This window comes from Moschus berezovskii, chromosome 5, assembly GCF_049115385.1.
Source record: "Moschus berezovskii isolate FMDL1 chromosome 5, NW_MosBer_1.0, whole genome shotgun sequence".
In the NCBI taxonomy this organism is placed as follows: Eukaryota; Metazoa; Chordata; class Mammalia; order Artiodactyla; family Moschidae; genus Moschus; species Moschus berezovskii.
This window is the reverse complement of record NC_142464.1, coordinates 44472630-44495775: the sequence shown is the minus strand read 5'-3', so window position 1 is coordinate 44495775 and position 23146 is coordinate 44472630. Positions and strand designations below refer to the sequence as shown.

At 42.4% G+C, this 23146-nt stretch overlaps 1 protein-coding gene across 4 annotated transcripts in view; it reads right to left on the bottom strand.

Moving 5' to 3' along the window:
- Nucleotides 1–23146, bottom strand: part of ABCG2 (ATP binding cassette subfamily G member 2 (JR blood group)) — a 148313-nt gene that overhangs the window by 64732 nt on the left and 60435 nt on the right. The window contains exon 1 of one of the 4 annotated variants that reach the window (XM_055434255.2): nt 4930–5511. The exons of 2 other annotated variants lie outside the window; for them this stretch is intronic. The gene's annotated coding sequence lies outside the window, so the exon portion shown is untranslated. Of the gene's footprint in view, nt 1–4490; nt 4902–4929; nt 5512–23146 lie in introns of those variants that run through there. One more of the 4 variants, XM_055434253.2, reaches the window with a different exon arrangement.

Genomic DNA, 23146 nt, shown 5'->3' with positions numbered 1-23146 from the left:
TCTGTCGCCCCCTTCTCCTTCTGCCTTCAATCTTTCCCAGCATCAGGGTCTTTTCCAATGAGTTCATTCTTCGCATCAGGTGGCCAAAGTATTGGAGAAAAATGTGGATGGAAAATATAGCTACTGCTTCAGCTTCTCAAAATTTTTTAAATTTCAATTCTGTTCAGTTGCTCAGTCGTGTCTGACTCTTTGTGATCCAATGGACTGCAGCACACTAGGCTTCCCTATCCATCACCAACTCCCAGATCTTGCTCAAACTCATGTCCATCGAGATGGTGATGCCATCCGACCATCTCATCCTCTGTCGTCCCCTTCTCCTGCTGCCTTCAATCTTTCCCAGCATCAGGGTCTTTTCCAATGAGTCAGTTCTTCACATCAGATGGCCAAAGAATTGGAACTTCAGCTTCAGCATCAGTCCTTCCAATGAATATGCAGGGGTGATTTCCTTTAGGATTGACTGGTTTGATCTCCTTGCAGTCCAAGGGACTCTCAAGAGTCTTCTCCAACACCACATTTTGAAAGCATCAATTCTTCAGTGCTCAGCCTTCTTTATGGTCCAACTCTCATATGGCATTCCAAACTAATATGGGATGGTGGAGTAGAAGTTGTAAAATAAAATACTTCATTCTCCCTTTCTAAGGATTCTGTGGTCCCTCTACCTTTTGCACCCCTTCTTTTCACTCCTCTAGGGTTAAGTCGGAGAGGGCAATGGCAAGCCACTCCAGTACTCTTGCCTGGAAAATCGCCTGGACAGAGGAGCCTGGTGGGCTGCAGTCCATGGGGTCGCTACTAGTCGGACACGACTGAGCAACTTCACTTTCACTTTTCACACATTGGAGAAGGAGATGGCAACCCACTCCAGTGTTCTTGCCTGGAGAATCCCAGGGACGGCGGAGCCTGGTCTATAGCCATCTATGGGGTCGCACAGAATCGGACACGACTGAAGTGACTTAGCAGCAGCAGCAGCAGGGTTAAGCCAGGGTGTGGTCAGCGTAGAACTGCCCACACAGCAGGACGAGAAGAGAAGAGACAGGTCTGCTGTGCAAAATATCTGAAGTTTGGGTACCCCTCAGGCAATCTTTCCTCTTTCCTTGTAAGACACTCAACTCAAGTATCTTCAGAGGGCGCTAACAGGGCTTGCTGCTTTCTAGAGACTTTCGTTTTTATGCTTCCAGATAAGAACTTAAATCCTGTGAAATGACAGAGAACTACCTACTGCTACCTGCATCTAAGCAGTAATTTCTAACCAACCATTGCTCTAAAGAGTGACAGGTCTTTTCAGTTGCAAAGGGACTGAGCTAGTAATCAGCATTTTCAATGGAGTTTTAAGATTTCATTCCACCCTTCTTGCCAAAAACAAAACTTCTTCACTGGAATTGGGATGCAGGCAGTACTTCTGCTTCACCCACACCCACCCACCTCATTTTAAACAAGAGAACACCACTAACTTTCAATGCTACGATTCTCTGAATATTTTACTTATTTCTATAAACAAGCCAAATATGTGGCTCAAAAATTAGATGTCCATTTTCTAATAGTCTCCTTGTGAAGCAGAACACTGGTTTCCAAAAAACTGCAGGGGTTAAGGGGATTATGGTGAGAAGGAGGAGTGAGTGTTAACTGGTTTTTAGGAGCGAGAATGATGAAAATGTCAAGACTGCAGAGACTGTACACTTTAAATAGGTATGAACTGTATGATATGTGAATTAGATCTCAAAAAACTGCTGTTGGGAAAAAAAAAAAACTATGATGCCAAATTCATCTAGATACTCCATCATTATTGGTTCACATCCTGAACTCAGAAGTGATTTTTTAAAAGGATAAACTTTAGCTTGCTGCTACTGCTAAGTCCCTTCAACCGTGTCCAACTCTTTGGGACCCCATAGATGGCAGCCCACCAGGCTCCCCCATCCCTGGGATTCTCCAGGCAAGAATACTGGAGTGGGTTGCCATTTCCTTCTCCAATGCATGAAAGTGAAAAGTGAAATTGAAGTCCCTCAGTCATGTCCGACTCCTAGCGACCCCATGGACTGCAGCCTACCAGGCTCCTCCATCCATGGGATTTTCCAGGCAAGAGTACTGGAGTGGGTTGCCATTGCCTTCTCCAAACTTTAGCTTACTACATACCTATATGGGCTTCCCTGGTAGCGCAGCTGATAAAGAATCCACCTGTAATGCAGGAGACCCTGGTTGATTCCTGGGTCTGAACAGGGTTCCCAGAGAAGGGATAGGATACCCACTCCAGTATTCTTGGGCTTCTCTGGTGGTTCAGACAGTAAAGAATCCACCTGCAATGAGGGAGACATGGGTTCGATCCCTGGGTTGGGAAGACTCCCTGGAGGAGGGCATGGAAACCCACTCAGGTATTCTTGCCTGAAGAATTTCCAAGGAAAGAAGAGCCTGGCAGGCTTCAGTCCATGAGGTCGCAAAGAGTCAGACATGACTGAGCAACTAAGCACAGCATAGCACAGACCTATGTATCCTGTATCACCGATGGTCATTCAGATTCTTTAAGTTTCACTAAAAGAACTCAACCTTAACCTTTAACCCCAGTAAGCAACATAGAATAAAACTTCTCACTTGATATAACCTTCAATTCAGTTTAGTCGCTCAGTCGTGTCCAACTCTTTGCGACCCCATGAATCGCAGCATGCCAGGCCTCCCTGTCCATCACCAACTCCTGGAGTTCACCCAAACTCATGTCCATCGAGTAGGTGATGCCATCCAGCCATCTCATTCTCTGTCGTCCCCTTCTCCTCCCGCCCCCAGTCCCTCCCAGCATCAGAGTCTTTTCCAGTGAGTCAACTCGTCGCATGAGGTGGCCAAAGTATTGGAGTTTCAGCTTTAGTATCAGTCCTTCCAATGAATACCCAGGACTGATCTCCTTTAGAATGGACTGGTTGGATCTCCTGGCCATCCAAGGGACTCTCAAGAGTCTTCTCCAACACCATAGTTCAAAAGCAACAATTCTTCGGCACTCAGCTTTCTTCACAGTCCAACTCTCACATCCATACATGACCACTGGAAAAACCATAGCCTTGACTAGATAGACCTTGGTTGGCAAAGTAATGTCTCTGCTTTTTAATATGCTGTCTAGGTTGGTCATAACTTTCCTTCCAAGAAGCAAGCCTTCAACTGATACCAAACTTCTGTCAGAAATGCTTGAGAGAAACAGAGTATCTGAAGACATGAAGTCTACCTACCCCTCTATAAAATCCAGATTTATTCCCAAACTATCAAACCACAGCATGTGGGACCATAGAGGCTTAGCATCCTACAAGTGTTTCTCATAATACTTATGATAAGGAGAATGACAACTACAGAAAGCAGTCCTAGAAAACGCACGATTGCATGAACTATGGGGTGGGCACCCAGGAGACTCTTCCACCGCTATACTTCAGTCTTGTCTGCAGCCTTCTGTGATATAAGACATTTCCCTCAGAAGTAGATGCCAGGAAAAGCTTCTCTAAGGAGCTCATGTATATTTCTTGCCTTTGTCCTCACTGAATTGTGTGACTGGTCCATTTTTATTCTAACTTCCAAGATATAACTTTAATTTGCTGTCCACATACATTCAAATGTACTATCCCACTGTGACTCTTTTCTTTGTGCATTTCTCTTTCCATTTGTAATACTTAGGCTTGCCTCAAAAGCTCATGAACGCTTAACACAAATAAATGTAGAAATTGATTTTGGCTGTAAGTGTATTTTAATATCACTTTGATGCAACAGCACCTAAGGGAGTTTCAGCTAAATGTCCAGGGTCCAGAACAAAGATGACCAATAAATATTTGTTACTATAAATCTTTTTTTTTCCTGAAAGTGGAATGAGCTTTTATATTTCTACTACTGAGTGAGAAAATGAAACGAAGCAACATTATGGGTATTTTTTTTAACTGTTTGCTAGATTTACAATTTAACTTTTTTGGTTATATATTTTTCTGTATTCTAACTTCAGTAGCATTTTCAACAAGTATTTTTAATAAGATGGTTAATTTTTTGAAGTTAATCATTGAGTCAACTATCCACAGAAAAATTACAAAAGGCAGCTCAATAATGCTTTAGCACATCAACCAAAGTTGTGGACAAACTTTATGTCCTAGGGAGAAGAAATAGGCATGGAATATATCGGTTAATCCCTTTAAAGGTACCAGTATTAACAAGTTTCTCTGCTACCTCCATACCCAATAACTTTTTATCTATCCAATATCATACATTTGGGGAAAGGTAAGAGTTTTACCAACCGGCTAACACACACTACCAGACACGAAATCGGTTGCACCAAGGAGCTGTTTTCTGGAGGGGGGTTGGGGGGGAGAGGGAGTCTAAATTTAGGGGAGTCCCATACTCACTTTCAAATGAAACTGAGAGGAAATAACTAAAACCCAGTCATTTCAATTGTACAGTTTCCTATTGCCTACCAAATGCACACCCAATAGCCACGGACCTTTCATGCCACATATTCCAAACGGTTTTCACAGTTTACTCACTCAGTTAGCGGTTCAGTTTTAACCGAGGGCTTCAATCTCAGGAGCTGTTGTGCTCAGAGGCAGAGCACTAACAATCATTTATATAAATCGCTGAGTCAGCCGGACCTTCCAAATATACCCTTCGGAAGCAGCTCCCACTTAACAATGACATCAGGCATCCGTACAGCGCTTCCTAAACGGTGCAAAGCTTTTACAGAAACTTCCTGGCCCCTTTCCTCCTTTCAGCGTCTCCCCAGTCCCTGTCTGATCGCCGGAGACTCCCTCTAGCGCCTCGCGCTCGGGACTCGCCCGGTAACAGCGCGGGATTCGGGACGCAGCCGGCGCTGGCGGCGGAGCCCGGCCGGGGGCGGCCTTCCCCGACCGACACCCGCGACCCCCGGCGGCGGCCCACCCAGCGCGCCCGCGCGCCCCGCGAGCGAAGGCGCCGGCCCCCGGTTACCGTCACGTCGGAGAGAGCGGGCGGCGAGCGGCGGAGGCGGGCCAGCGAGCGAGCGCGGGCAGCACGGACTCCAGCTTCACTTCGCAAGCTTTAGCCTGCTGACCGGGACAGCGCCCGGCAGCGGCCCCTCCCTCGCGCCCCTGCTCCCTCGGGGTCGATGCTCCAGGGCCCGTGAAAGGCGTGGTGCTGCCTGCGATAAGCGCCCGGAGTCTGGGTTGACAGCACGCAAGTGTTCTCACGCAAGTGGACCCAGCCAGGTACTGGACCTGACCGTCACCCGGCCGCGGGGAAGGGATCAGGGAGATGACTATCCCTGGGCTTGCGGGGACAAAGCTACAACTCCTGCTTCCGGGGCTGGTATGAAATAGACAGTGGGGAGTACCCCCTGGAGACCACAAAATGCTACCCGGGCGGATCAATACTTGGTCTGGCCTGGGCGGATTTGGCCACTGCCAGTGTCCCAAACCCCTAAGTACCAGGGGACCCTGGCACCGAGGTTTTTCCCTCTCACACACATTGTCCACCCCCAGGGCAAGTAGGCGGTCTCTAATGAATGAGCTTCTGAGAAATGAGGTCCCTACGTCCCACTGCCAATGAAATCAGGAACTGAATCTAAGGGTGTCCAGAGGGGGAAACAAAACTTTTTGAATGAAAATATTACAATGAATAGTTTAAATATGTTCCTCACAAACCTGTAATATATGCATCCGTTCAATACTCCGATCGTGTAGAAAAGATGTGAGTGTGTGCAGATTCAGGAAAAGAGTTCATAACCTCTTCCTAATGCTTTCTAAAGCATATCATTGCCATCAAATTCTGTTCCAAAATTTAAGATCGAAGCCAGCGTTTCAAAATTGCATTGCATTGTAAAGAAATGAGTCGTTTTAACTTTTAAGTTAACATTTTACTTCCGGCTAAGCTTCACAGGTGGCTCAGTGGTAAAGACTTTGCCTACTTAGTAGTAAAGAATCCGCCTGCAATCATCAGGAGACACAGGTTTGATCCCTGAGTCAGAAAGAGCCCCTGGAGAAGGAAATGGCAACCCACTCAGTCTTCTTGCTGGAGAATCCCATGGACAGAGGAGCCTGGCCGGCTACAGTCCATGGAGTCAGAAAGAGTCAGACACGACTTAGTGACTGAACAAAACCAACTATTTTCAAATGCCCTGTTTTCTCATTTAGTGTTTGGGTATTGTAAGTAACAGAATATTAGGGAGGGAGGAACCTAAAGACTACCTTCCTAATTTTAAGATGACCCACCTGGTCCAAATGAGGCCATTTTGCACAAGGTCAAAAGTTAGGAGGATAAATGTTTCTCAGTTTCTCAGACCACTGCCCTCTGCTCACACTCTCTGAACAGAATAACTGCCCAGTATTTATAGTGCCTGGTTATTGGGACAACTACTGAATGTGTTCTCTTCTTTTTGAACCCACAGCACCCACTGTTTCAGCCAATGAAGATCTTAGTTCCGGGCAGGGATCAAATCAATGCTTCCTGCAGTGGGAGCACAGAGTCTTAATCACTAGACCACCAGGGAAGTCCCTAGATGTGTTCTTAATCTAACACTTTTTCCTTTCCATTTAACTAAGCTTTTTGTCCCTCTCTTATTACATATCAAGAAATAGATGAAAATCATCTGTACCCATCAGCCACATACCATCTGCTTTTAGTCTTTTTCTCTGCATACCTACTTTCTTAAAAAACAAAAATGGGCTTGTATACAAAGTACAGGGATGAACATCATCATCTTTCTAGTCGATAGTCTGGGTATGAATTCTGGCTCTCCCAAACCCTGGAGACCTGAACTAGTTCCTTAGTCTTTAAGTGGTTATTGGTAATCAGGGGAAAGGATCTCTCAGGATAGTTACATTAAATGAGACAATGTGTGTAAAGCACTGATAATATCAGATAGCACTTAATAGATGCTGGGGCTTCCTAGGTAGCTCAGTGATAAAGAATCCACTGGCCAATGCAGGAGTCCATCCTAAAGGAAATCAGTCCTGAGTGTTCATTGGAAGGACTCATGTTGAAGCTGAAACTCCAATACTTTGGGTACCTGATACGAAGAACTGACTCATTTCAAAAGACCCTGATGCTGGGAAAGACTGAAGGTGGGAGGAGAAGGGGATGACAGAGGATGAGATGGTTGGATGGTATCACTGACTCAATGGACATGAGTTTGAGTAAACTCCGGGTGTTGGTGATGGACAGGGAGACCTGGTGTGCTGCAGTCCATGGGGTCTCAAAGAGTCGGACATGACTGAGCAACTGAACTGAATGCAGGAGAGGCAAGAGACCAAGGTTCAATCCCTGGGTCAGGAAGTTCCCCTGGAATAGGAAACAGCAACCCATGCCAGTACTCTTGCCTGGAAAATTCTATAAACAGGGAAGACTTGAGGGCTTTGTGGAGAGTCGGACACAACTGAGCACGCACACACACACTCAGTTCAGTTCAGTTCAGTCGCTCAGTCGTGTCCGACTCTTAGCGACCCCATGAACCACAGCACACCAGGCCTCCCTGTCCATCACCAACTCCTGGAGTTCACTCAAACTCATGTCCATCGAGTCGGTGATGCCATCCAGCCATCTCATTCTCTGTCGTCCCCATCTCCTCCCACCCCCAATCGCTCCCAGCATCAGAGTCTTTTCCAGTGAGTCAACTCGTCGCATGAGGTGGCCAAAGTATTGGAGTTTCAGCTTTAGCATCAGTCCTTCCAATGAACACCCAGGATCGATCTCCTCTAGAATGGACTGGTTGGATCTCCTTGCAGTCCAAGGGACTCTCAAGAGTCTTCTCCAGCACCACAGTTCAAAAGCATCAATTCTTCGGCGATCAGCTTTCTTCACACACACACACTAGACGGTAGTTATTAATATTAATATTTTGTAAAACTTCTATTTTGCAACGGGAGAAGGCAATGGCACCCCACTCCAGTACTCTTGCCTGGAAAATCCCATGGATGGAGGAGCCTGGTGGGCTGCAGACCATGGGGTCGCTAAGAGTCGGAAACGACTGAGCAACTTCACTTTCACTTTTCACTTTCATGCATTGGAGAAGGAAATGGCAACCCACTCCAGTGTTCTTGCCTGAAGAATCCCAGGGACAGCGGAGCCTGGTGGGCTGCCGTCTATGGGGTCGCACAGAGTCGGACACGACTGAAGTGACTTAGCAGCCGCAGCAGCTATTTTGCAACAAGTTTCCCTGTCATTCAGAATCTTTCTACAACTTTATATTTAATGGGCACATGGTATTCAGCGTTTGTTATGTACTTTAACCCTGTTATTCACAAAATATCTTTATAAGCTCCGTCATTACACACACACTCAGGTAAATTCCAAATAGGGAATTGCTGAGGCAAAAGGTATGCTCCTTTAAAAGTTTTTAATACATATAGCTAAATTTCCCACAAAATGTTGGTGCCAAATTCAGTCTCCCAACAATTTAAGACTGCTTTGACTCTGCCCTTGAAGTCATAGTCATGTTTTACATACCTTACAGTCAAATCATATACTTATCAAAGTCTGGATTTCCCAACTGAAAGCTCTGAGGCCAACTGGAGTCCACACCTTTGACACACATATCATTGTTGTTGTTCAGTAGCTAAGCTGTACCTGACTCCTTGCATCCCTATGAACTACAGCACATCAGGCTTCCCAGTCTTTCACTATCTCCCGGAGTTTGCCCAAACTCATGTCTCAGTCAGTGGTACCATCAGCCATCTCATCCTCTGTCTCCCCTTTCTCCTCCTGCCCTCAATCTTTCCCAGCATCAGACTATTGGAAAAGCCATAGCTTTGACTATATGGACCTTTGTTCACAAAGTGATGTCTCTGCTTTTTAATGTGCTGTCTAGTCTGTCATAGCTTTTCTTCCAAGGAGCACTTTTCTTTTAATTTCATGGCTGCATCACCATTCACAATGATTTTGGAGCCCAAAAAAATAAAATCTGTCACTGTTTACATTTTTTCCCGATCTATTTGCCACGAAGTGATGGTACTGGATACCGTGATCTTAGTTTTTTGAATGTTAAATTTTAAGCCAGCTTTTTCACTCCCCTTTCACCCTCATCAAGAGGCTCTTTAATTCCTCTTCGCTTTTGGCCATTAGAGTGGTATCATTGGTGATCTTAAATGAGCACTAGAAGGGCCAAGGTGTCACCAGGCGTCTTTTTAGGCAGTGCACAAAGGCATAACTAGATGTTTCAGAAAAAATGTCTTCAGGAAGGAAGCCAATAGTCTTAGTCATAAAATCACTTGAGCTGCCCTTTTGAAAACTCTAAAAGTAACTGGGAGATTTTGCAGTGGGGGCAGGCAGGGAGCCTAATACTCCTTTCCAATCATCACACCAGTGAAGGGTGTTTGCTTGTATGGCTTTCACAGGGGTATCAGTGTTTGATGGAATGTCAGCAACAGATGAGTAATTAACTTAATGTTGATAAACTTTATTAATAAAGTTAACAGATTAACTTAATGTTGATAAAGTATAAAGGGCATGATTTATTATACAGAATGGCAACAAAAGTAAAAATCAAAAACAGTCTTCTCATTAAAGGAACAAGCTTCCTGGGCCTATAACGCCATCAATCAGGCAACCCTATTATCAAAGCTCTTATATGGACCTATGTGAAGCTCTCTTCATCCTTCTCATAGAATTCTTAATATCTTCCCAACCTCTCCCAGCCCCCTTGAACACTCTCTATCGCTTGCCTGGCTACCAATTGCAAGGAAGTGGTAAGGACTTGACCCATTCTTAGTGTGTTCTCCAAGTGGTGAACACAGTTCCCCCTTAGCAAATTCAGGTGTCAGTTCAGTTCAGTAGCTCAGTCGTGTCCAACTCTTTGCGACCCCATGGATTGCAGCACGCCAGGCCTCCCTGTCCGTCACCAACTCCTGGAATTTACTCAAATTCATGTCCACTGAGTTGGTAATGCCATCCAACCATCTCATCCTCTGTCATCCCCTTCTCCTCCCACCTTCAATCTTTCCCAGCATCAGGGTCTTTTCCAATGAGTCAGTTCTTCACATCAGGTAGCCAAAGTATTGGAGTTTCAGCTTCAACATCAGTCCTTCCAATGAACATTCAGGACTGATTTCCTTTAAGATGGACTGGTTGGATCTCCTTGAAGTCCAAGGGACTCTCAACAGTCTCCTCTAACACCACAATTCAAAAGCATCAATTCTTCGGCGATCAGCTTTCTTTATAGTCCAACTCTTACATCCATACATGACTACTGGAAAAACCATAGCCTTGACTAGATGGACCTTTGTCGGCAGAGTAATTTCTCTGCTTTTTAGTATGCTATCTAGGTTGGTCATAACATTTCTTCCAAGGAGTAAGCGTCTTAATTTCATTGATGCAATCACCATCTGCAGTGATTTTGGAGCCCCAAAAAATAAAGTCTGCCATTGTTTCCACTGTTTTCCCATCTATTTCCCATGAAGTGATGGGACCAGATGCCATGATCTTAGTTTTCTGAATGCTGAGCTTTAAGCCAACCTTTTCCATTCTTCTCTTTCACTTTCATCAAGAGGCTCTTTAGTTCCTCTTCACTTTCTGCCATAAGGGTGGTGTCATCTGCACATCTGAGGTTATTGGTATTTCTCCCAGCAATCTTGATTCCAGCTTGTGCTTCTTCCAGCCCAGCATTCCTCATGATGTACTCTGCATAAAGTTAAATAAGCAGGGTGACAATATACACCCTTGACGTACTCCTTTTCCTATTTGGAACCAGTCTATTGTTCCATGTCCAGTTCTAACTGTTGCTTCCTGACCTGCATACAGGTTTCTCAAGAGGCAGGTCAGGTGGTCTGGGATTCCCATCTCTTTCAGAATGTTCCACAGTTTATTGTGATCCACACAGTCAAAGGCTTTCGCATAATCAATGAAGAAGAAGTAGATGTTTTTCTCGGAGCAGGCAATGGCAACCCACTTCAGTACTCTTGCCTGGAAAATCGCATGGACAGAGGAGCCTGGTAGGCTGCAGTCCACAAGCAAAGAGTCAGACACAACTGAGCTACTTCACTTTCACTTTTCACTTTCATGCATTGGAGAAGGAAATGGCAACCCACTCCAGTGTTCTTGCCTGGAGAATCCCAGGGATGGAGGAGCCTGGTGGGCTGCTGTCTATGGGGTCGCACAGAGTTGGACACGACTGAAGGAACTTAGCAGCAGCAGCAGCAGATGTTTTTCTGGAACTCTCTTGCTTTTTCGATGATCCAACGGATGTTGGGCAATTTGACCTCTGGTTCCTCTGCCTTTTCTAAAACCAGCTTGAACATCCTGAAGTTCACAGTTCACGTATTGTTGAAGCCTGGCTTGGAGAATTTTGAGCATTACTTTACTAGTGTGTGAGATGTCAGGTGTCAGGCAGGGCTTATTATAGCCCTGGGGGCATTTGGGAATATAATATCTGTATTGGCTCCCAGTGTATTTATTTTCACTACTACTTAAGTTGAAGCAAATAAAAACCAGTGCAATAGGCTGTATGCACCATGAACCCCCACCATGGCTCTGCTTATCAGCTACCAGGGCCTTCGATCAATTCAGTGAGAGAACAGTTAGTCTATAAATAGAAACAGGGTATAAACAACACTTTCCAAAAGTCTCACTATAAAAGGAAGGTGAAAGAAAGCAGTATATCTAAAGAGTATCTCGGGGCTCAGAGAAAATATTTCTTGTTTGGTTTGAATTAGGCCAGAATAGGTGTGCATGCCAAGAAGACAAGCCATAAAGAAGAAAAGGTGGTTAATCAGGTAACTTAGAAAACAGAATGGATTTAGAATTCAGAGGAATTAGAAAACAAAAGCAAATATTATATATTTTTAAGTTGTGACAAAAGGGGAGGGAGTCAAGATGTGTCTTCATGTAGATAAATGTATTAATTAGGGAAAAGAGAGAAAATTGAAAGAAATATCTTTGCTTCTTTCCCTAAAAGCCTTCTTGTCTTTCCTAAAAGTCCTTTGTTTTCCCATAGAATCCTCTTCTCCCCACCCCACTTTCCCCTATTAAACTAGTCTATAAACCGTAGGACCTTATCTTTTTTCCTTTAATCTGTTGTCAATTAACTTTCAGCTCCTCCTCCACCACCACTAGACCTAAACTGGTAGATGAAAAGTTTTTCTTCCAAGGGACCTGAAGAGAGATTGCCAAGCACCAAGACCCCTAAGACTGGATTCTATAAATGTGGTGACATCAGAGTTACAAATGGACGTGGCTTTCCCAATCACAGAGAAGTAAAGCTAGAGCCAGTTAGAAGGCTGAATAAATTTGAGGATATGGTTTTTCTGGGTGGGTAAGGCAACAGAAAAATGGAGCAAGAGTTTGAGCAGGTTAAGTGCAGAAAAGTGAAGGCAGGAAGAGAGAGGTGGTAAGGGTCACTTGGAGGCTGAAGAGTTAAAACCAGAGGGTGAAGTCACTGAATAGGAAACTGGCATGTAATATCAGCAATCCAGGCTTGACAAGGTCCCATGATTTGAACATGACAGTAGAATTACAGAAATGGAAGAAAGGTGTATCTGTCTTCTAGTGCTGAGTAAGAACTTGGCATCAGTTTAGCATCTTAAAGCAATACTCATTTATGATTTCACAATTCTGGAGGTCAGGAATCTAGGTGGGCTAGGCTGGGCTCTGCTTAAGCTATCATGCATCCAAATCAAAGTGTCGGTCAGCTGGATTCTTATCTGAAGACTTCCATCTGAAGAATCTGCTAAGGACCGACTGTTGGCAGAATCCATTTCTTTGTAGTTTTAGGACTGAGGTCCCTGTTTCCTTGCTGACAGTCAACCATCTTCTTCAGGCTGCCCACATTTCTTCTCATGTGACTCCTCTCCATCTCAAAGCACGTCCTCAAACTTCTCTCAGATTTCATCTCCCTCTTTTTAAAGGGTTTGTGTGAGGACATCAGGCCCATCTAGATAATCTCACTATTTTTGGGTGGATTCACTTGGAACTTCAGTCACAACTTCAGAATTCCTCAGAGCAGTTCCCAGATTAATGCTTGGTTAAGTGACCAGTGGAACCTTGGACCCTAGGGGGAGAAGGGGATCTTTAGAATTCTGCCTACACTGAAGGTTAAGTTGAGATCAAAGAACACAAAAGCTAGGGTGATGGCTTGGTCATCTAAATAAACACAGACTCTGCCAAGATAGTGACCATCTTGGAAAGAAGAGAAATACCAAAAACCAATTATCAATGTCTTTTATGGGTATGGAGAAAAGAGACTGGCATTAATGCAGAGAGACAGCATAATGGTGGGGGGAGTGGTGAGGGAGCAGGGTGTGGTGGAGGTGTTGAGGCCAGATGTGAAGCCAGATCACCTTGATTCTAATAATTTTCTTTATGTAGCAGACAAGAGACCAAATAATTCATTTGGTTGTAAAGTTCACAGAGGTAGTCAAGCCCTAGAAAATAAGCATAGTAGAGGGGAAAATGTACATAATTAGGTACAGATAATTAACCGGCAGAGTTAGAAAGTGGGGCAGAAGATGTAACATTTGTCCTTGAAAAACAGACTGAAAGTTTAAACGTTGAGAGTTCACCAAACTAAATTTCACATATCTATAAAGTCTTTAAACTTTTTAATTGAAGTATAATACACATATAGAAAATGTACAGAAAATCTAAGTAAACAGCTTGATGTATATTTACAAAGTAAACACACTTGTATATCTGTTACTCAGATCAAATATATGTGTATATATATTTGTATGTGTATTTGTTATATGTCAATTATATTTCAATAAAAATAAACAAGCCCCCAAAAAAACCCCAAATAGACAAAACTCATGTAATGGTGATAAAAGTGAGATGAGTAGTTATCTTTGGAAGGGACGATGACTAGGGTAGAACATAATGGAAACTTCTGGGATATTGATAATAAACAAATATAAAAATATGTATATATATATATATAGACAGAGAGAGAAAGAGGTTAGAGTGGCAGATATACAGGTATGTCCACTTTTTAAATATCCATCAAATCGTTTACTTAAGATTTTCTTTGCTTTTTCTGTATATTATACTGCAATTTAAAGGTTTACTTAAATAAAAGACTTTATGAACACATGATACAGGGAAAAGAAAGAGGAGATACTAGATTAAAACAAATTGATTAAGTAGACTTCATCATTGCAGAAAACGTATACAGCATTTGTTCATGGAAGCTCTTCACCAAAAAGTAGCTCAATGGCTGTATTCTCAGAAACATACTAACAGAAATGTAAGAGAATCTTCTGGGGCCAAATGTGGAGGCCCTAAGGCCAAGCCAAGAGTGCAGATTTATCTCAAGAGTGAGAAAACATTGAAAGTTTAGTGTAGAGGGATGACACTGTCAAAGTGGTGTTTAGGAAGAGTTATCTGTTTACGTATAGGATGGATGGCAGATGTGGGAAAGCAGTGAACAGTCTGGAAATGAAAAAAATAGACTGAATTAGAGTTTTATGGTGGAAAAAAATTTGTGAGGAAAGAAACATCATAAAGGAAGAATTTACAGTCCTGGTAACAGATAAAACATTGAATGTGAGAGACAAAGAAGCTGGAATGTCTTGTGGGTCATTAAAGGGAATTACGAGAGTAGAAAGTATGTCTCCCACTTCAGTGTATTTCCTAAATGTTGCCTTGCTCAGAGCCTTGAACACAACATATACTTGATAAATATTTATTGACTGAATAATAAAAGTGAGTTTATCTTATGTAATGTAATTCAGGGGCTTATCCACCCTGACCTGAATGTTGTAAAAGTGGAGAAGGGTTTATTGAGACTGACCTTTTTCATATGACACCTTACTGACTACTATAACATTTTATTGACTGTAGAGATAAGAATTCATTCGTGGGAGCAACTGAAGTTAAAGTGTAATGAGCATTAAATGACACATCATTCATTATATAATGCCTTAGACTTTTTTCACTTCTGGCTGTCATGCCATCTAACAGATGATGTCAACAGAGCCAAAGCTTACAACCTTATCCAGAATGAGATTTTAGTCTTCTCCATGTCATCACCCATATTAGACCAAGAAATATACATTAATTATTCTATTTTATGACAAAGTGAACAGCCAGTCTGTATGTACCCAAGGTTCATCTCACCTCTACAGCTTTTGCTATTTGACCCTTGGGTGCCTCAATTTCTTTACCTCAAATTAAGGGTGATAATACCTATGTCACAGGGTTGAATAAAGACAATAAAATAATGTATATTTGGAAAACATAAGGTAGCCTCAATCTTTCCCCAACACCAATAATAGTAGCTAATGTTTATTGAGTACTTGGTACTTGCCAGGCAGTGTTCTAAGTGCCTTTAGGTTTTGTGCAGTTTTTTCTAAATCACATTTAATATTCATAACAATGCCCTCAGGTGGGTTCTGTTAAAATTTTTATCTTGAAGATGAAACTGAAGCATAGTGGGATTATGCAAAAACTGCTAAAAGATTTCTTTGGAGAGAGAATGTAAAATAAATTTGTTTACCCTTCAAAATCCCGCTCAGTCACAATGGATCAAAATAAAAGAAGAAAAACAAGAAAATCCAGGCAGTTGCAAAACCAAGATGAATATCTCCATGAAAAAAACCCAAAGTGGTGAGAATTACCAAGCTTGTGGGTTGAAGGTCTTGAGTCCAGAAACAGGTAATGGTGGTAAGGAGTTTGGCTAAATAAACGGGACTCCACTGACAAAAAGTTGGGGACCAGAACCAGGCTCTCTGCTTGAAGCCCGGCAGGGATGAGGCTGCCCACTTATAAAAGAGTGGAGTGGGACTTCCCTGGTGGTGCAAAAACTCCTCACTGCCAATGCAGGGGGTCCAGGTTTGATCCCTGATTGGGGAACTAGATCCCACATGCCACCACTAAAGATCCTGCATGCCTCAATGGAGACTGAAGATCCCATGTGCTGCAACTGGGACTGTTGCAGCCAAATAAATAAAAATATATTTTTTAAAATACACTATTTTTAAAAATAAAAGAGTGTAGATAGCGGGAGAAAGTTCCTATGGATGTGTGGTGTGGATGGAGATTTGAATCAGAGACACACCACCTGATGGTAAGCCCCTCGGCCCATCATGCCTCCCTGGTGCCTTTAGGGGCCTCTGTGCCTCCATAAAGCGGGGTGAGTTGGGGGAGGCAGTGGACACTGAGAGTCACTGGAGTGGACCTCTGACTGTGATGTGCCTGGTCTCACCTGTTGCCTCTGAGAAGGTCTCTAACACTGCTGGATGAACTGTGGCGCCTCCACGGCCTTCTGTTCACTAACAGACTGTTCCTCAACAAAAGTGTGAAATTCACGCTACAACCCAACCTCAGCAATTTGTAAGACTGGTAATGAAATAAATCATGTTAATCCAAAAATTAAAAAAAAAAAAAAGTACAGCTAAGCTCTGCCTAGGGATGTAGCCAATGGGCTGCTCCATTGTAGGAACAGGAAGACACATAACAGTCTGATGGGCTTTCTTCCTACACCTCCTTGTTTTTTAATCCCCCTTTCATATTTCCACATCTTACCTTCCTGTGGCTATACTTTGGATAACTTCCTCAGACATATCCTCCCAGTCACTAATTCCCTATTTGTTGTTGTTGAGTTGCTAAGTCATGTCTGACTCTTTGAGACCCCATGGACTGTAGCCCACCAGGCTCCTCTGTCCATGGGCTTTCCCAGGCAAGAATACTGGGGTGGGTTGCTCTTTCTTTCCATTAATCTTTCTTTTAACTTTCTATCCATTTGAATCCTTAATTTCAGTAAGTATTTTTTAATTTCTAAGAGTAATATTTTGTTCTTCTTCAAATTGGCCTAATCATTAGTCTCCTATTTTTGCTCATGTTTTCAATGTCCTTTTTTAATCTAAAAGCATTTCAAGCAGACTTATTTAGTTTAATTCTGATAATTAATTATAAAAGTCGAACTCTCTGTGGTTCTGGGTTTGCTATCTATGGCTTGCTTGATTTTTGTTTTATACTTTTTACTATGAGCTTTTTGTTGACTGTCTCCAGGAATTCTTTGAGGCCTGCTTGAGGGTATGCTCATCTGGAAAAGTCTATTTTTACTTCTCTCAGTCACCTGGGGCTAGTACCCAACCTGATACTCTTTAAATTATAGGCTTGTGCTTTTGGATCAGGCAAAATATGTGGACTGAGTCCCAAACTATGTGACATCTAGCCAGTAGAAAAAGTTCTCAAAGAAAACGTTTTTTTTTAACTTTCATTCATAGCCCAGTCCAAGACAGAAACATCTTCTTGTGGTTCACCTTTAGTTCGCCTGTTCTGAGGGTGTACCTCTCTTAGATCTAAGTATTATGCTTTCATTCTACGTGAGTTCAGGCTTTGTTTCTATCCCCTCTGTGCAATGCAGTTCAGAGTGTCAATAAAGACGATTGTAGGCCCAGAGTATCCAAGGCTCTAAAATTTAGTTTACCTGCCTAGGCTGTACTCCATTCTGATCTTAGTGGGAATCATCCAATCAATTAAGAGTGGTTTCAATATTTTCAACAAGGACCTACTATATAGGACATGGAACTCTGCTCAGTGTTATGTGGCAGCCTGGATGGGAGGGGAATTTGGGGGAGAATGGATACAGGTATGGCTATATGTATCCTATATGGCTATATGGATATACATACATATATATGTATGTATGAGTATATGAGTCATATACATACATATATATCCTATATATGTATGTATCCTATATGGCTGAGTCCTTTCACCATTCACCTGAAGCCATCCTATATTGTTAATTGGGTACACCTCAATGGAAAATAAAAAGTTTAAGTTAAAAAATAAGAGTGGTTTTAATATTTTATCAAGCATTTTTAGATATTATGTAGCTGAGTAGTTTCAGGGCCTCTTAACTCTGCAGTATTGCTGAAACTAGAAATTCTCAAATGTATCTGTCATCTTTTTCACTTTTTCTTACCACTGTGGTGGCTCAGACAGTAAAGAATCTGCCTGCAGTGTAGGAAACCCAGGTTCAATCCCTGGGTCGGGAAGATCCCCTGCAGAAGGGAATGGCTACCAACTCCAGTATACTTGCCTGGAGAATTCCATGGACAGAGAAGCCTGGAAGTCTACAGTCTCAAAGAGTAGAACATAACTGAACGACTAACATACACACACATGGAAATTTCCAAGCATTTCACAAGTAGAAAGAACAGTATGATGAATGACTATGTGCTGATCTCAACTGGTAGTCAATTTTCATTTCACTGATATTCCTCCTTTCTCCCCCTTTCCCACATATTATTTTGAAACAAATTTCAGACAACAAATAATTTTATTTCATACATATTTTCTTTCATGTCTGAAGATGTGGATCTTAGTAATTTTTACTTTATCTCAAATATTCATCTTTCACCAACTTTTTAAAAAATAATTAAATTAATTAATTTATTTATTTTTGGCTGTGCTAGGCCTTTGCTGACGCCTGGTCTTTTTCTCTGGTTGTAGTGAGTGGGGGCCACTGTCTCACTGCAGTACATAGACTTCTCCTTGCTGCAGCTTCTCGTCGCAGAGCACAGGCTCAATAGTTGTAGTGCGTAGGCTTAGTTACTCTGTGGCATGTGGGATCTTCCCAGATCGGGGATCAAACCCATGTCTCCTGCACTGGCAGGTGGGCTGCCAATTGATCCTGACGGGCTATAGTCCATAGGGTTGCAAAAGAGTTGGACAAAACTTAGCGACTATAACAACAATATTCAACATGGTATTGGAAGTTGTAGCTAAAGCAAATTAGGCAAGAAAAAGAGAGGCGACCAGACTTGAAGGAAATAAAATGATTTCTGTTAATAGGTGACATTATTTTTTATGAAGAAAATGCTAAAGATTTCGCAAAAAACTGTTAGAGCTAATAAATTCATCAAAACTTCAGCATACAAAGTCAATACATAAAAATCAGTTGATTTTCTATACTCTAGCAATGAACAATCTGAAAAGGAAATTAAGAAAACAATTTCATTTATAATAGCTTCAAAAAGAATAAAATAAATTTAACCAACAAAGTGAAAGACTTGTACACTGTAAACTACATGACATTGCTATAATAAAGAAAACATAGATGAATGAAAAGATATCATATATTCATGAATTGGAGGTTTAAGAATGTTAAAATGACAATACTACCCAAAATGATCCACAGATTGAATGCAATTACTCTCTAAATCCCAATGTGTTTTTGCAGAAATAGAAAAACCCATCCTAAAATTCACATAAATCTCAAGGGACCCCAAATACCCAAAGTAATCTTGAAAATGAAGAACAAAGTAGAGTTCTCACACTTTCTGATTTCAAAAATTGCTGGAAAGTAACATCAGCATTGTAGCAGTGTAAGATGCTATATTTCTCCCCCTCAATCTCCAACTAGTAAGACATCCATAACTTGCCTCTGCTCAAACTACCAGGATGCTGGAGAGATCCACACATCTGTATATCTGAAGGTGGGTGGTTTGGAACACATAGAGGAGGCGGAACTAGGGTAACAGTGGAGGCAGTGCCTACAACCCCAGCTTCTCTTCTGAAATGGCTAAGCCTGCAGTCCCAGAGAGCCAGGTGGCAGCTGTGGAGGCAGTGCATATGGCTTCCTGGCCATGATAGAAGCAGGCAGCAGTAGTGGCAGGGCCCATGACTCTGGTCCCTCAAGCTATGGTGGTGCCCATGACCCTCATCCCGCTGCCATGGTGGTGCTTACAAACCTGACAACCCCAGGTGTGGTGGAGGCACCTGTCTGACCCCAGCTTCTCCCACCCACCCCTCCTGCTGAGGCTAACCAAGTAACCCCAGACACAGTGGGGCAGCCATCATCCCAGTGCCCCTGGCAGCAATGACAGTGACAGCAATGGCACCAACATCAGCAGGGCACCAATGAGCCCAGAGGCGCAAGCAGAGACCACGGAGGGCATCTGTGACACCTCTGGCAAAGGCAGTGAAGGGAGGAAAGCCAATTCTCAAATATTGCCAAGGGCAGATCAGCAAGAAAAACCGAAAACTTGTGCTAGAGCACCATCTACTAAAAAACAGAAGAAAGACCTCTAATTACCAATCTGTTGAATTGTTGGAATCTAAGTAAACAAAACTTCATCTAAATTAGAAAGGGGTTTGCTACTTCAAATGCACCAGCAGAGAAAAAACTCATCAAACACTGTGAAAAAAACCCACAGTTACACAGTATCACAAAAAGAAAATGACCAAACTTGAAGTCAAGGAAGATTGTGATCTAAATGACAGAGAATTAAAAATAGCCATCGTGAAAAAACTCAACAGGCATGAAAAAGCTTCAAAGGCAGTTCAGTGAGCCTAGGAATAAAAGTAACGAATGGACCAATACGAGATTAAAACGGACCAAAGAGATTGAAACTTTAAAAAAGGACCAAACGAACTGCGGAGCTAAAGAACTCAATAAATGAGATGGAGAATGCATTAGAAGTATTGGGAAATTCCATTTTCTCACAAAGAAGAGAAAATTAGTGAGCTCAAAGATATAAATCTAGAAGTGATTTAGGCAGAAGAGGAGAAAGAGCCAAGATCTTAAGAAACTGAAGAAACTCTATTCAACTCCATTAGAGAAGGCAACATAAAGAAAATGGGTATCCCAGGAGAAGAGAGAGAAAATGGAGCAGAAAGCTTATTTAAAGAAATAGTAGCTGAGAACGTCCCAAAGCTGGAGAAAGAACTGGATATACAAGTCTACCAAGTTAACAGAATACCTAATTATCTTGATGCAAAAGAATCTTCTCCAAGACAGATTATATTAAAACTGTTAAAAGTAAATAATAAAGAATTTTAAAGATAGCTAGTCCCTGGTGGCCCATTTGGTGAAGAATCTGCCTGCAATGCAGGAGACCTGGATTCAATCCCTGGGGTCAGGAAGATCCCCTGGAAGTGTGAATGGCAACCCACTCCAGTATTCTTGCCTGGAGAATTCCATGGATAGAGGAACCTGGTGGCTACTGTCCATGGGGTTGTAGAGTCAGACACGACCAAGTGACTAACACACACACAGGGGACAAAACATAGTAACCTACAAAATACCCCCATTAAGCTATCAGCAGATTTCTCAGCAGAAACTCTATAGAGCAAGAGAAGGTGGAGTGATATATTTAACATATTGAAAGATAAAAATTATCACCCAATGGGGAGAAAAGGGAAACTTTGCTTTGTACACTGTTGGTGGGAATGTAAATTGGTGCAGCTTCTGTGGAAAACAGTACAAAGGTTTATCAAAAAACTAAAAACAGAACTACTTTATGACCCAATAATTCCACTCCTGGGTGTATACTGCCCCCCAAAAATAAAACCAAAAACATTAATTCAAAAAAATACATGAACTCCAATGTTCACAGCAGCAATGTTTACAATTGACAAGATATGGAAGCAACCTAGTTCAGTTCAGTTCAGTCACTCAATCGTGTCCAACTCTTTGTGACCCCATGAATCACAGCACGCAAGGCCTCCCTGTCCATCACCAACTCCCGGAGTTCACTCAAACTCAGGTCCATCGAGTCGGTGATGCCATCCAGCCATCTCATTCTCTGTCGTCCCCTTCTCCTCCCGCCCCCAATCCCTCCCAGCATCAGTCTTTTCCAGTGAGTCAACTCTTCACATGAGGTGGCCAAAGTATCGGAGTTTCCGCCTCAGCATCAGTCCTTCTAATGAACACCCAGGACTGATCTCCTCTAGAATGGACTGGTTAGATCTCCTTGCAATCCAAGGGACTCTCAAGAGTCTTCTCCAACACCACAGTTCAAAAGCATCAATTCTTTGGCGATCAGCTTTCTTCACAGTCCAACTCTCACATCCATACATGACCACGGGAAAAACCATAGCCTTGACTAGACGGACCTTTGTTGGCAAAGTAATGTCTCTGCTTTTTAATATACATTCTAGGTTGGTCATAACTTTCCTTCCAAGGAGTAAGCGTCTTTTAATTTCCTGGCTGCAATCACCATCTGCAGTGATTTTGGAGCCCCAAAAAATAAAGTCTGACACTGTTTCCACTGTTTCCCCATCTATTTCCCATGAAATGATGGGACCAGATGCCATGATCTTAGTTTTATGAATGTTAAGCTTTAAGCCAACATTTTCACTCTCCTTTTCACTTTCGTCAAGAGGCTTTTGAGTTCCTCTTCACTTTCTGCCATAAGGGTGGTATCATCTGTATATCTGAGGTTATTGATAGCTCTCTGGCAATCTTGATTCCAGCTTGTGCTTCTTCCAGCCCAGCGTTCCTCAGGATGTACTCTGCATATAAGTTAAATAAGCAGGGTGACAATATACAACCTTGACGTACTCCTTTTCCTATTTGGAACCAGTCTCTTGTTCCATGTCCAGTTCTAACTGTTGCTTCCTGACCTGCACATAGGTTTCTCAAGAGGCAGGTCAGGTGGTCTGGTATTCCCATCTCTTTCAGCATTTTCCACAGTTTGTTGTGATCCACACAGTCAAAGGCTTTGGCATAGTCAATAAAGCAGAAATAGATGTTTTTCTGGAACTGTCTTGCTTTTTCCATGATCCACCAGATGTTGGCAATTTGATCTCTGGTTCCTCTGCCTTTTCTAAAACCAGTTTGAACATCTGGAAGTTCACGGTTCACGTATTGCTGAAGCCTGGCTTGGAGAATTTTGAGCATGACTTTACTAGCGTGTGAGATGAGTGCAATTGTGTGTGTGAGTGTGTGTGTAGTTTGAGCATTCTTTGGCATTGCCTTTCTTTGGGATTGGAATGAAAATGGACCTTTTCCAGTCCTGTGGCCACTGCTGAGTTTTCCAAATTTGCTGGCATATTGTGTGTAGCACTTTCACAGCATCATCTTTCAGGATTTGAAATAGCTCAACTGGAATTCCATCACCTCCACCAGCTTTGTTCATAGTGATGCCTTCTAAGACCCACTTGACTTCACATTCCAAGATGTCTGGCTCTAGGTGAGTGATCACACCATCATGATTATCTAGGTCGTGAAGATCTTTTTTGTACAGTTCTGTATACCAGTTATATTTCAATTTTAAAAAATGGTGTTGGGAAAACTAAATCTATGTGCAAAAGAATGAATATGGGAACTTTCTCTATACCACAGACAGAAAACCAATAAGATGGATAAAAGAACTAAACCTGACAGCTAAAACTATAAAATTTTAGAAAGAAGCATAGGAGAAAATCATTCTAAGAATAGATTTGGCAATGATTTCTTCAATTTGGCACTATTGCTTACTTTACAATATGCTTTCCCTCTTTGGCCTAT